The 12492-nt window shown below is 43.5% G+C and overlaps 1 protein-coding gene across 1 annotated transcript in view; it reads left to right on the forward strand.

Annotated features, from left to right (window-relative positions):
• Positions 1 to 12492, forward strand: part of LOC309794675 (uncharacterized protein) — a 74549-nt gene that overhangs the window by 24507 nt on the left and 37550 nt on the right. The window lies entirely within an intron of this gene.

Here is a 12492-nt window from a genome sequence, read left to right on the forward strand (position 1 = left end):
TGCGGGCTTCTCATTGTGGTGGCTTCTCTTGTTGCGTACCATGGCCTCTAGGTGTGCGGGCTTCAGTAGTTGCAGTACACGGGTGCGTAGTTGTGGCTCGCAGGCTCTAGGGAGCAGGCTCAGTAGGTGTGGCTCACGGGATTAATTGCTCTGTGGCATGTGGGATCCTCCTGGACCAGGGCTCGAACCCATGTCCCCTGCACTGGCAGGCGGATTCTTAACCACTGTGCCACCAGGGAAGCCCTGTGGTAACATTTTGAGCTGAGACCGGAAGGAAGTGAGCTATGCATATGGATATTCAGGAAGAGACTTTCCAGGTATAGAGAATAGCAAGGGCAAAGGCCCTGAGGTGGGAGGATGGTTGGAGAGTCGGAAAAAGCAAGAAAGCCAGAGCAGAATAAATGAGGAGGAAAGTGATTTTAAAGTCCATTATCTCATTTGAACCCTATCACAGTTCCCCAAGGTGGGCGTTATTAACCATAGTTTTACTGATGGGGATACTGAGACTCAGAGAGGTCAGGTCACTTGGCCAAAGTCACACAGCAGAGAAAGCTTCCAGCCCTGTGCCTCTGTGAATTTTTCCCGCTGTACCATATTACTTCTCTGGACATTACAATTGGGTGGCACTGCAGAGTGGGACCAAGGGTCCAGAGAGAGGGTGAGAGCTGGAGAAAACTGCAAGGTTGTTTACAGTTCCTGAGATGTCTGGAAGGTGTGGCTCTGAGTGCAGGCAGGGCTTGCTCCTGTGGCCAGGAGGCCCGTGGCAGCCCGAGCTGTAAGGATTCTTTAAGGCTGAAGCACTGGGCTGTGACAGGGCAAGATGGATGAGATCACTGGGCTTAGTACCCGACTGAATTTCCTGAGCAGTTTTCATCCAGATGGTCTCTGGGAGAATAAGGTTTAAGAAGATTGATTCCCTGGGAAGGGAGGACAGGAAGGAGAAAGGGCTCCTGGCCTGTCTGCTCCCGGTGGAAACGTCTCTTGTCTTTGAATAAAGGAAACTACTTCTTTGAAAGGTGTGACTGGACGGGCTTAGTGGCTCGTGTGATTTGCAGGCCTCAGGAGTGGGGCGGGAGGACAGGAAAGGGGTGGTGATGGCTTTCCCACCTGGGAGGAGGGCAGAGGGGGAGGCGCCCCTCCTTCTGGGCAGGGGCACCTGCATCCCGTGCAGTGCTAGGGGTCCACTTGGGTGCAGTCTCCTCAGCCCCGCCTGGATTTCTCCATCCTCTGCTTCCTCTTTCACCTCTGAATGACTTCAGGTCTCCTGTTGACCCCAAATGCTCACAGCTTCATGCCTCCAGGTCTCTTCTCATGCTGAGCCTGGGCTTGGAAGGCCACCATTCTGTGGTGGGCTGGCCAGTGACGTGACACTTACTGTGTGTGTGTCGGGGGATAAATGAGACAGAGAACTGGCATCATGGCAGGAAAACTGGCATGAAAGTTGCAGAAACCTTCTTGGAGAGAAAGGACCAAGACTTGAAGGTATTCAGAGCTTTGGGAGCGTGTATGTGAAATGCTGTGAATGTTTGGAAACTAACTTGGTGATGGTTGTACATTTTTGTGACTTGACCAAAAACCATTGAATTGAACACTTACAACGGATGAATCGTGGGGTGTGTGAGTTGTATCTCAATAAAGTAATTATTAAAACAACACCAAGGGGCTTCCCTGGTGGCGCAGCGGTTGAGAGTCTGCCTGCCGATGCAGGGAACATGGGTTCGAGCCCTGGTCTGGGAGGATCCCACATGCCGCGGAGCAACTAGGCCCGTGAGCCACAACTGCTGAGCCTGCGCATCTGGAGCCTGTGCTCCACAACAGGAGAGGCCGCGATAGTGAGAGGCCCACGCGCCGCGATGAAGAGTGGCCCCCGCTTGCCACAACTGGAGAAAGCCCTCGCACAGAAACGAAGATCCAACACAGCCAAAAATAAATAAATAAATAAATAATTAAAAAAACCCAACAACACCAAAAAGACCCAGTGGCAGGGAGGGCTATTGAGGTCCCTGAGATAAAAATCATCGTGGGGACAGGCTTGGGACCGGTGGGTTGGCTGGTGGCTCTGCGTGGGGCAGAGAAGGCAGCAGAGACTAAAATCTGCCTCAGTCCAGTTGTTCTTGTTTGTCTCCGGGATTTTGTGTGTAGCAAATTATTTTTTTTAATATACTTTTAGAAAATTTCAAACAGACGAAGATACCAAAGGATTCATTAAGAAAATGTCAAATGGAACATTTTAAATATCCCAAAAGAGAATAGTATAATGAACTCCTGTGTACCCATCATCCGACTTCAACAATTATCAACTCATGGCCATTTTTTTTTTCATTCACATCCCTGTTCACTTGTGCCCTTTCCAGCTTATATTGAAGCAAATCCCACACATCATATTTCATCTGAAAATAACATTAGTATACCTAAAAGAATTAATAGTAATTCCTTAAGATCATCAAATCCAGTCATTATCCAGATTTCCAAATGTTCCATTAATGTCTTATTTTTAAAAATTTTAGTTTGTCTGAGTCAGGATCTAAATAAGGCCAAACATTGTGATTAATTGATATATCTCTGAGTCTTTTATATATATATATATATATATATATATATATATATATATATATATATATGAATTTATTTATTTATTTATTTATGGCTGTGTTGGGTCTTGGTTGCTGTGCACGGGCTTTCTCTAGTTGTGGTGAGGTGGGGCTACTCTTTGTTGCAGTGCGTGGGTTTCTCATTGTGGTGGCTTCTCTTGTTGAGAAGCATGGGCTCTAGGCGCGCAGGCTTCAGTAGTTGTGGCATGTGGGCTCAGTAGTTGTGGCTCATGGGCTCTAGAGCACAGGACCAATAGTTGTGGCACACGGGGTTAGTTGCTCCATGGCATGTCGGATCTTCCCAGACCAGGGCTTGAACCTGTAGCCCCTGCATTTGCAGGCAGATTCTTAACCACTGTGCCACCAGGGAAGTCCCATCTGAGTCTTTTTTTAATCCATAAGTTCCTCCTCTTTTTTTTTTTTTTTTTTTTCTTGAAGTTGGTTTGTTGAAGAAACTGGGTTGTTGTTCAGAAAAGTTTCTCACAGGCTGAATTTTCCAATTGTATGTTTAGCAAGCTCCTCTGCACTCTGAATTTCCTGTAAACTGAAAGTTGGGTCTTGAGGTCTGATCAGGTTCAGTTTTTTTGTTTGTTTGTTTTTTTCTGTTTTTGGCAAGGCTATGTCGGTGGTGGTGCGTTATTCCATCAGGAGACACATAGTGTCTGGTTGTCTTTCTTTTTGTGATACTCAATGTCTAGATCCATAAATTCATAAGGGGCTGCAAAAACTATCATTATTCCTTCTGCATTTGTTGCAAAGAGAAACTTCTCCTCATCTACTATTTGGTTTCCCAGTGGTACAATTCATATAGGAAAGGCAGGATAAAGCTGGATTTATCCTTTTATCTACCAGTCTTTAAAAGAACGAGTTAGTTTCCTATCATCCTCCTGAGTTTGTTTGTTTGTTTGCTTGCTTTCAGTATCATTATGAACTCATAGATTTAAACATATTTGGTGAATTTCAATCCATTGCAGTTAGTTTTATTATTGATGTCTTACTTGTCCCATCTTTGTCCAATGGGAACACTTCAGTTGGCTCCCGAGTCCTTTTGATGCCACCCTAGTGGTCTTTGAAGAGTCCTTGCTGGCTGATACGATATGGCTCATCTTGTCCATTCCCTGCCTCAGAATTGGGATCAGCCATTTCCTGTGGGTGAATAAACCTAGGTACGTTTGTGGAGAGGAGCATCCTCTCTTACATCCTGTGTACCATTTTGGCTTGGGCACTGCATGACTCAAAGAGCTCAATCTGGTCCCATTGCTGCGGACAGAGCAAGTGGCCGAGGTCTCAGTGTAAACAGCACTTTCTCAAGAAAGCCCTCAGTGCTCCCCCAGACCACATCAACAGCCCCTCTTTTACATTTCTTATTTTACTCATTTTGGCAACAGTCAACATTCTTGGTTGCAAGCAACAGAAACTACCTCTGCTGACTTAAATGGAAAAAGGATTGCTTTTTTAAGAAGTACGTATTAGGATGTTGGTTGGGCTGTACTGACAGATAAAGATAGAGCATTTATTTCTGTCTTGTAAAAATGTAAGATGATAGGCAGTTGGAGCAGGGGAGGCTGCAGGGTGACTCTGCTCCTCAGAGTTGTCCAAGGACCCAGGTTCCTTCTGTCTTGTTGCTCTGCATCCTCCATGACAGTGCTGTCCAATAGAATTTTTGGTGATGATGGAGATGTTCTTTACCTGTGCTGTCCAGTACAGTAGCTACTGGCCACATGTGTCTATTGAACACTTGAACGTGGTTAGAGTGACTGAGGAACTGAACTTTAAATTTTATCTTAATTAATAAATTTAAATTAATTTAGGCTCATGTGGCTAATGGCTCCAGGGTCAGACAGCATATGTCTAGAAGTTGTCCTCACTGCCTGGCTGTGAAAGAGACTCTACCAACCTACCTTATAGATTTCAGGATGGGAAGAAGGAGGAGGGGCAAGCAGCTTCCTTCTGAGGACACAGATCAGTTCCTGTCCCTTCCCATTGGCCAGAACTTAGAGGGTCAGGCTTTGCTGCAAGGGAGTCTGGGAAATGAAGTCTCTAGCTGGAGAGCAGTTGCTACTAAAAGGAAGAAGAGGGAGAATAGATATTGGTGGACAACTAGAGACAAGGAAACTGGGTAGCTTTAGACTGTTGCCAGGAGGTGGGGACAGCAGAGACTTAGGTTTTGAGGCCTCCAAGGCAGACATAAATCTCAAAATTCTCACTGTGTTGCTGATCCTGTATCTTGCTCACTCTGTGTCTCCTGGGGCACAACTGAGGGGTTAATATTGCCACCCCAGATCTTACAACAGGATCCCCAAGTTCCACAGCTAGCTGTATGGTCATTTCATTATTTAATTCTCAAAAACAATTCTAGGAGGAAAGAACTGTCACTATTCCATCTCCAAATCTCAGCCTCCATCTTCACATCACCTCTTCGTGTCTGTCTCGAATCTCCCACTGCCGCTCTCTCATAAGGACACTTGACATTGGATTTAGGGCCCACCTGGATAATACAGGATAAGCTCCTCTTTTTAAGGTCCTTAACTTAGTTGCATCTTTTGCCATATAAGGGAATACTCTCAGGTGCTCAGAAAGGACATAGACATATCCTTTTGGGGGTCAGCCTTTATCCCACTACAACCCAGCTCACAAACCTGGTAAGTAGGTCCCTGGGTGACACAATTGCAGACACATGGTGTTTAGCATGGTGGTCCTATTGGTGACGGCAGAGCTGGGATTTGAATCCAGGCCAGCCTGATTCCAAAGCCCACTGTTTCCATCTAGAATTTAACCTCTAAAGGTTTGAGAGTTAGAGCAGTTAGAGCAGTTCAAGAATAGATAGCTGTGGTTAGCCCAACACTGGTTAGATTCACGCTGAAGGCTGGATCTGAAGTTCTCATCCTGGATGAACTTCTCAGCTCCCGCCAGGATCAGGGGTTTTCTTCTCTGTCTCTCTTCCCCCTCTTACTAGTTCCTCCACCGCGCTGGTGGGTTGTGCTGTGCCTCTAAAAGAGAAGAATTCCTCACATCTGTAAAGTGATTTACCCTTTATAAAGCAACTTCATATAATATAAATTTGATGACTTTTTTTTTTTTTAGAATTGGTGCTACTTATTGTTCTTGATTTAAAAAGCAGAAGAGTTGAGATCCTTCGGTATTTTTAAGGAAAAACAGCCCCCAGATTAAATTGGCTTTGTAGCTGACCGTGGCTTCATTCCTTTTTAGGGTCAGTGGCCTTTGATAGAAAAAAAATACCCTCACTCCTGCAGCCTGAGGAAGTGGAAAGACAAAGGAGGCTTGAGCAGCTCAAGGCAGGAAGAAGGCAGCCCAGCGTGGGAGCTGCTCCCCAGGGCAGGGGGCTGTGGAGAAGGGAGCTGCCCAAAGGCCTTGCTTGTCTCCATGGGGAGGCTGGTTCCAGGCTCTTCAGAGCTGGGTGCCAGGCTGGGAAGCAGTACCCAGGGGACCAGCCCCTGACTGGTTATGGCTGCTTTTCCCCGAATCCTAGCATGTGCACCCTCAAGAGCACTCATGCCCATTCACTGCAAAGCTGCACACATTTCCATACTCAGAACCCATATCGACACGCACTGGTGCGCGCGCGCGCGCACACACACACACACACACACACACACACAGGTCTATTTTTTTTTTTTTTTTTTGCGGTACGCGGGCCTCTCACTGTTGTGGCCTCTCCCGTTGCGGAGCACAGGCTCCGGACGCGCAGGCTCAGAGGCCATGGCTCACGGGCCCAGCCGCTCCACAGCATGTGGGATCTTCCCGGACCGGGGCACAAACCCGCGTCCCCTGCATCGGCAGGCGGACTCTCAACCACTGCACCACCAGGGAAGCCCCACAGATCTATTTTTGAATAATACTTGCTAGCACTTATTAGGCACTTCCTGTGTACTCGCACCATTTGATGAAGTGCTTTTCATTCATGAATTGGTTTCAGTCATTACCACAACCTTGTAAGATAGGTAATATTATTCTTCCCATTTAACAGATGTAGAACCTGAGGCACAAAGAGACTAAGTCACTTGCCTGAGTTGGATTTGAACCCAGCCCATCTGGGCCTAGAGTCCACACTGCTTCACCCAGGCCCCCATCTCCTCTGGTGTGACACATATGCATGTACACACACACACACACACATTGTGCCACTCACGGTGCTACCAGTTTGTGTGCAAATGCACTCCGACACACACACTTACTGCTGACCCTACACGTGCACTCCTGCTGCCCCTCCTGCCTTCCTTCCCCTCCTAGGGACCAGTTTTCTTCTGAAGCCAATGACGGAGGCCCGGCCAGCCGGGTGTCAGGGTCAGGATGGGGGCAGGGTGGCCGCTGACAGGGTGATGGAAAGCAGGAAAGTCACAAATAAGCAAACAGCCCTGCCTGGACACAGCCTCGCAGAGCGTTTCCTGAATGTCCAGGGACATGTTTATTTTTCGACGACTATCCAGAGCCGACCCCAAGTCTTTTCCTTCCGCATGGCTGTCTTGATGGAGCCATGGTGCTGTGGGTCTGGCTTGTTCAGAGCTGATGTTTACAAATGTCTCTCTTCTCTAACAGAGGCTGGCAGGCCCTCATGGGGTGGGTCCTGTCTTACTTTTCAACCTCATCCCTCCAACCCCAGGTTCCTGGCTCCTGGCTCTCTGACCCCACACCCTTCAGCCCAGTCCAGCCCCCCTTCCTTTGTTTGAGCTGTCCTTTGCCTGGGATGGCCAATTCCTGTTTTCTAGGTAAATTCTACTCTCCTTCCTGGGTCTAACTCAAATGACACTTCCTCCAGGAAGCTTTCTAGGATTCTTTCAGGGTATAAGGAATCTCTTCCTTTCCATGGCACTGAAAAAAAAGTTAAATTTTAATTGTGGTAAAATACACATAACATAAAATTTACCATCTTAGTCATTTTTAAGTGTACAGTTCAATAGTGTTAAGTACATTCACAATGATGTGCAACCATCACCACCATCCATCGACAGAACTCTTTATCTTGCAAAACTGAAACTCAGTCCCCATTAAACAGTACCTCTCCATTCAACCGTCTCCCCAGCCCCTGCAACTACCATGCTACACTCTGTCTCTGTGAATCTGACAACTCTTGGTACCTCATATCAATGGAATCGTACAGTATTTTTATTGTGTGTGTGTGTGACTGGTTTATTTTACTTAGCATAATGTCCTCAGTGTTTATCCATGTTGTAGCATGCATCAGAATTTCCTTCCTTTTTAAAGGCTGAATAATATTCCATTGCATGTATATACCACATTTTTTTTATCCGTTCATCCATCAATGGACACTTGGGTTGCTTCTACCTTTTTGCTATTGTGAGTAATGCTGCTATGAAAATGGGTATATATCTCTTTGGTACTTTGTTCTTTTAACACAGCACTTGTTTGTCCATTCATTTGTTGATGGATATTTGACTATTTTCCAGGTTTGACTATTACAAATAAAGCTGCTATAAATGTTTGTCTGCAAGTCTTTATATGGACCTATGCTTTCATTTCTCTTGGGCAGATATCTGGGAGTGGGCTGGATATGCTAGGTGTATATTTAACTTTCTAAAGAGACTGTCAAACTGTTTTCCAAAGTGGTCATACCAATTTACATTCCTAGGAGCAATGTATGAGAGTTCCTGTTCCTTCATATCCTCACCAACACTTGGTATGATAAATCTTTTTTTTTTGCAGTATGTGGGCCTCTCACTGTTGTGGCCTCTCCCGTTGCGGAGCACAGGCTCCGGACGCGCAGGCTCAACGGCCATGGATCACGGGCCCAGCCGCTCTGTGGCATGTGGGATCCTCCCGGACTGGGGCACAAACCCGTGTCCCCTGCATTGGCAGGCAGACTCTCAACCACTGTGCCACCAGGGAAGCCCTGATAAATCTTTTTTATTTGAACTATTTTAATAGGTGTGTAGTGGTGTCTCATTGTGGTTTTAATTTGCATTTCCCTATTGACCATTATTTCTCATTTCTCATTATTTTTCACTTCTTTGGGAAAGTGTTCAAATCTTTTGCTGATTATTTTTTTATCGGGCTGTTTGTTTTCTTATCATTGAGAGTTCTTTGTATATTCTTATCATATTCTTTGTATATTCTTATCATTGAGAGTTCTTTGTATATTCTGGATATAAGACCTCTATCATATGTGATTTGTAAACATTTCTCCCAATCTATGACTTGTCTTTTTATTCTCTTAACAGTATCTTTTGAAGAGTAGAAAAATTTAACTTTGTTGAAGTCCTATTTATTATTTTTTCCTTTATGTATATGCTTTCAATGTCATATCTAAGAAATTTTTGCCTACCCAAAGTGACAAAAATTTCTAAAAAAAAATTTTTTCCCTTTGGGGCTCCACCTTTTAATTGTCACATTTTAGGGAAGGAACGGAGTAGGTGATGTAATAAAACAAAACAGTAGGCATTTCATCACGATCATACCAAACTGGAAAGCAAAACATATCACTTGATGGCCTTGGAGGAGTGTATTTATGGAAAACTCCAGGATTCTCTGGAATTCACACTGTACAGGAAGCCCTAGTTTCTCATCTCTCCTTAGCAAGGTAGAGAATAAGAGAGAAAATAAGTCACTACTGGCAGACCGAGAAGATGGCAGACTAGTGTCTCCGATAAACCACCTTATCGGGGTTTGGATGCCAGTTTCTTTTATAGCACAGAAAGGGGTTAGAGACGAGGAAGTAAAGTAAAAAGGCCATACGTTTTGCAAATATCCCCTGGAACTGCCAGCCTGGGTGAGGGGATGTGTTAATGTCTTTTTTTTTTTCTTTTTGGCAGCCATCCATGGGTGGGCAGGGTCAGACTGTCTCCCTCTGGGTCCCGACTCCCGGAGGTGGGAAGCAGCGACTGCTGAACCCGAGCGCAGGTGACCGCGGCTCTCCGCGTCCTTCCCTGACAGCTTCCGCCCCGCGGGCTGGCGGGCAGCAAGCCCAGCGTGGACACCCTCCCCCACTAGAATTTTTATAGTTTTAGATTTTACATGTAAGTCATGATCTATTTTGATCGAATTTTTTTACATACATATACATAAGTATATATATTCTTTTTTTACATTCTCTTCCATTATAGGTCATTACAAGATATTGAGTATAGTTCCCTGTGTTATACAGTAGGTCCTTGTTGGTTATCTATTTTATATATGGTAGTGTGTATATTTTAATCCCTAATAAATAAACTCCTAATTTATACCTCTCTCCTCTTCCCTATTAGTAACTGCAAGTTTGTTTTCTATGTCTGTGAGTCTATTTCTGTTTTGTAAATAAGTTCACTTGTATCCTTTTTTTAGATTCCACATATAAGCAATATTGTATGATATTTGTCTTTGTCTGGCTTTCTTCACTTAGTATGATAATCTGTAGGTCCACCCATGTTGCTGCAAATAGCATTAGTTCATTCTTTTTTATAGCTGTGTAATATTCCATTGTATATATGTACCACATCTTCTTTATCCATTCCACTGTCAATGGACATTTAGGTTGCATCCATGTCTTGGTTATTGTAAATAGTGCTGCAGTGAACACTGGGGTGCATGTATCATTTTGAAATATGGTTTTCTCCAGATATATGCCTAGGAGTGGGATTGCAGGATCATATGGTAGTTCTATTTTTAGTTTTTTAAAAGAACCTCCATACTATTCTCCATAGTGGTTGTACTAATTTACATTCCCACCAGCAGTGTGGGAGAGTTCCTTTTTCTCCACACCCTATCCAGCATTTGTTATTTGTAGACTTTCTGATGATGGCCATTCTGACTGATGTGAAGTGGTACCTCATTGCAGTTTTGATTTGCATTTCTCTGATAATTAGTGATGTTGAGCAGCTTTTCATGTGCCTTTTGGCCATCTGTATGTCTTCTTTGGAGAAATGTCTTTTTAGATCTTCTGCCCATTTTTTGATTGGGTTTTTTTTTAATTGAACTGTATGAGCTGTTTGTATATTTTGGAGATTAATCCCTTGTCAGTTGCATTGTTTGCAAATATTTTCTCCCATTTTGTGGGTTGTCTTTTATTTTGTTTATGGTCTCCTTTTCTGTGCAAAAGCTTTTAAGTTAAACTAGGTCCCATTTGTTTACTTTTGTTTTCATTTCCATTACTCTAGGAGACGGATCCAAAAAGATAATGCTATTTATGTCAAAGAGTGTTCTGCCTATGTTTTCCTTTAGGAGTTTTATAGTATCCAGTCTTACATTTAGGTCTTTAATCCATTTTTTTTTGCGGTACGCGGGCCTCTCACTGCTGCGGCCTCCCCCGTTGCGGAGCACAGGCTCCGGACGCGCAGGCCCAGCAGCCATGGCCCACGAGCCCAGCAGCTCCGCGGCATGTGGGATCCCCCCGGACCGGGGCACGAACCTGCGTCCCCTGCATCGGCAGGCAGACTCCCAACCACTGCGCCACCAGGGAAGCCCTTTAATCCATTTTGAGTTTATTTTTGTTATGGTGTTAGGGAATGTTCTAATTTCATTCATTTAAATGTAGCTATCCAGTTTTCCCAGCAGCACTTATTGAAGAGACTGTCTTTTGTCCATTTTATATTCTTTTCTCCTTTGTTGTAGATTAATTGACCATATGTGTGTGGCTTTATTTCTGGGCTTTCTATCCTGTTCCATTGATCTATATTTCTGTTTTTGTGCCAGTACCATACTGTTTTGATGACTGTAGCTTTGTAGTATAGTCTTCAGTCCGGAAGCCTGATTCCTCCAGCTCTGGTCTGCTCTCTCAAGATTGCTTTGGCTATTTGGGGTCTTTTGTGTTTCCATACAAATTGTGAAATTTTTTGTTCTAGTTCTGTGAAAAATGCCAGTGGTAGTTTGATAGGGATTGCATTGAATCTGTAGATTGCTTTGGGTAGTAGAGTCATTTTCACAATGTTGATTCTTCCAATCCAAGAACATGGTATATCTCTCCATCTATTTGTATCATCTTTAATTTCTTTCATCAGTGTCTTATAATTTTCTGCATACACGTCTTTTGTCTCCTTAGGTAGGTTTATTCCTAGATATTTTATTCTTTTTGTTGCAATGGTAAATGGGAGTGTTTCCTTGATTTCACTTTCAGATTTTTCATCATTAGTATATAGGAATGCCAGAGATTTCTGTGCATTAATTTTGTATCCTGCAACTTTACCAAATTCATTGATTAGCTCTAGTAGTTTTCTGGTAGCATCTTTAGGATTCTCTATGTATAGTATCATGTCATCTGCAAACAGTGACAGCTTTACTTCTTCTTTTCCAATTTGGATTCCTTTTATTTCCTTTTCTTCTCTGATTGCTGTGGCTAAAACTTCCAAAACTAGGTTGAATAAGAGTGGTGAGAGTGGGCAAGCTTGTCTTGTTCCTGATCTTAGTGGAAATGGTTTCAGTTTTTCAGCATTGAAGACGATGCTGGCTGTGCGTTTGTCATATATGGCCTTTATTATGTTGAGGTAAGTTCCCTCTATGCCTACTTTCTGCAGGGTTTTTATTCTATTTTATTTATTATCTATTTATATTATTATCTATTATCTATATCTATTATTATCTATTTATATTATTTATATTATTTATTATTATCTATTTATTCTATTTTATTCAGTGTTGAATTTTGTCGAAAGCTTTCTCTGCATCTATTGAGATGATCATATGGTTTTTCTCCTTCAATTTGTTAATATGGTGTATCACGTTGATTGATTTGCGTATATTGAAGAATCCTTGCATTCCTGGAATAAACCCCACTTGATCATGGTGTATGATCCTTTTAATGTGCTATTGGATTCTGTTTGCCAGTATTTTGTTGAGGATTTTTGCACCTATGTTCATCAGTGATATTGGCCTGTAGTTTTCTTTTTTTGTGACATCCTTGTCTGGTTTTGGTATCAAGGTGATGGTGGCCTCGTAGAATGAGTTTGGAAGTGTT

Source organism: Mesoplodon mirus (genome assembly GCF_964341445.2).
Source record: "Mesoplodon mirus genome assembly, chromosome: 2".
Lineage (NCBI taxonomy): Eukaryota > Metazoa > Chordata > Mammalia > Artiodactyla > Ziphiidae > Mesoplodon > Mesoplodon mirus.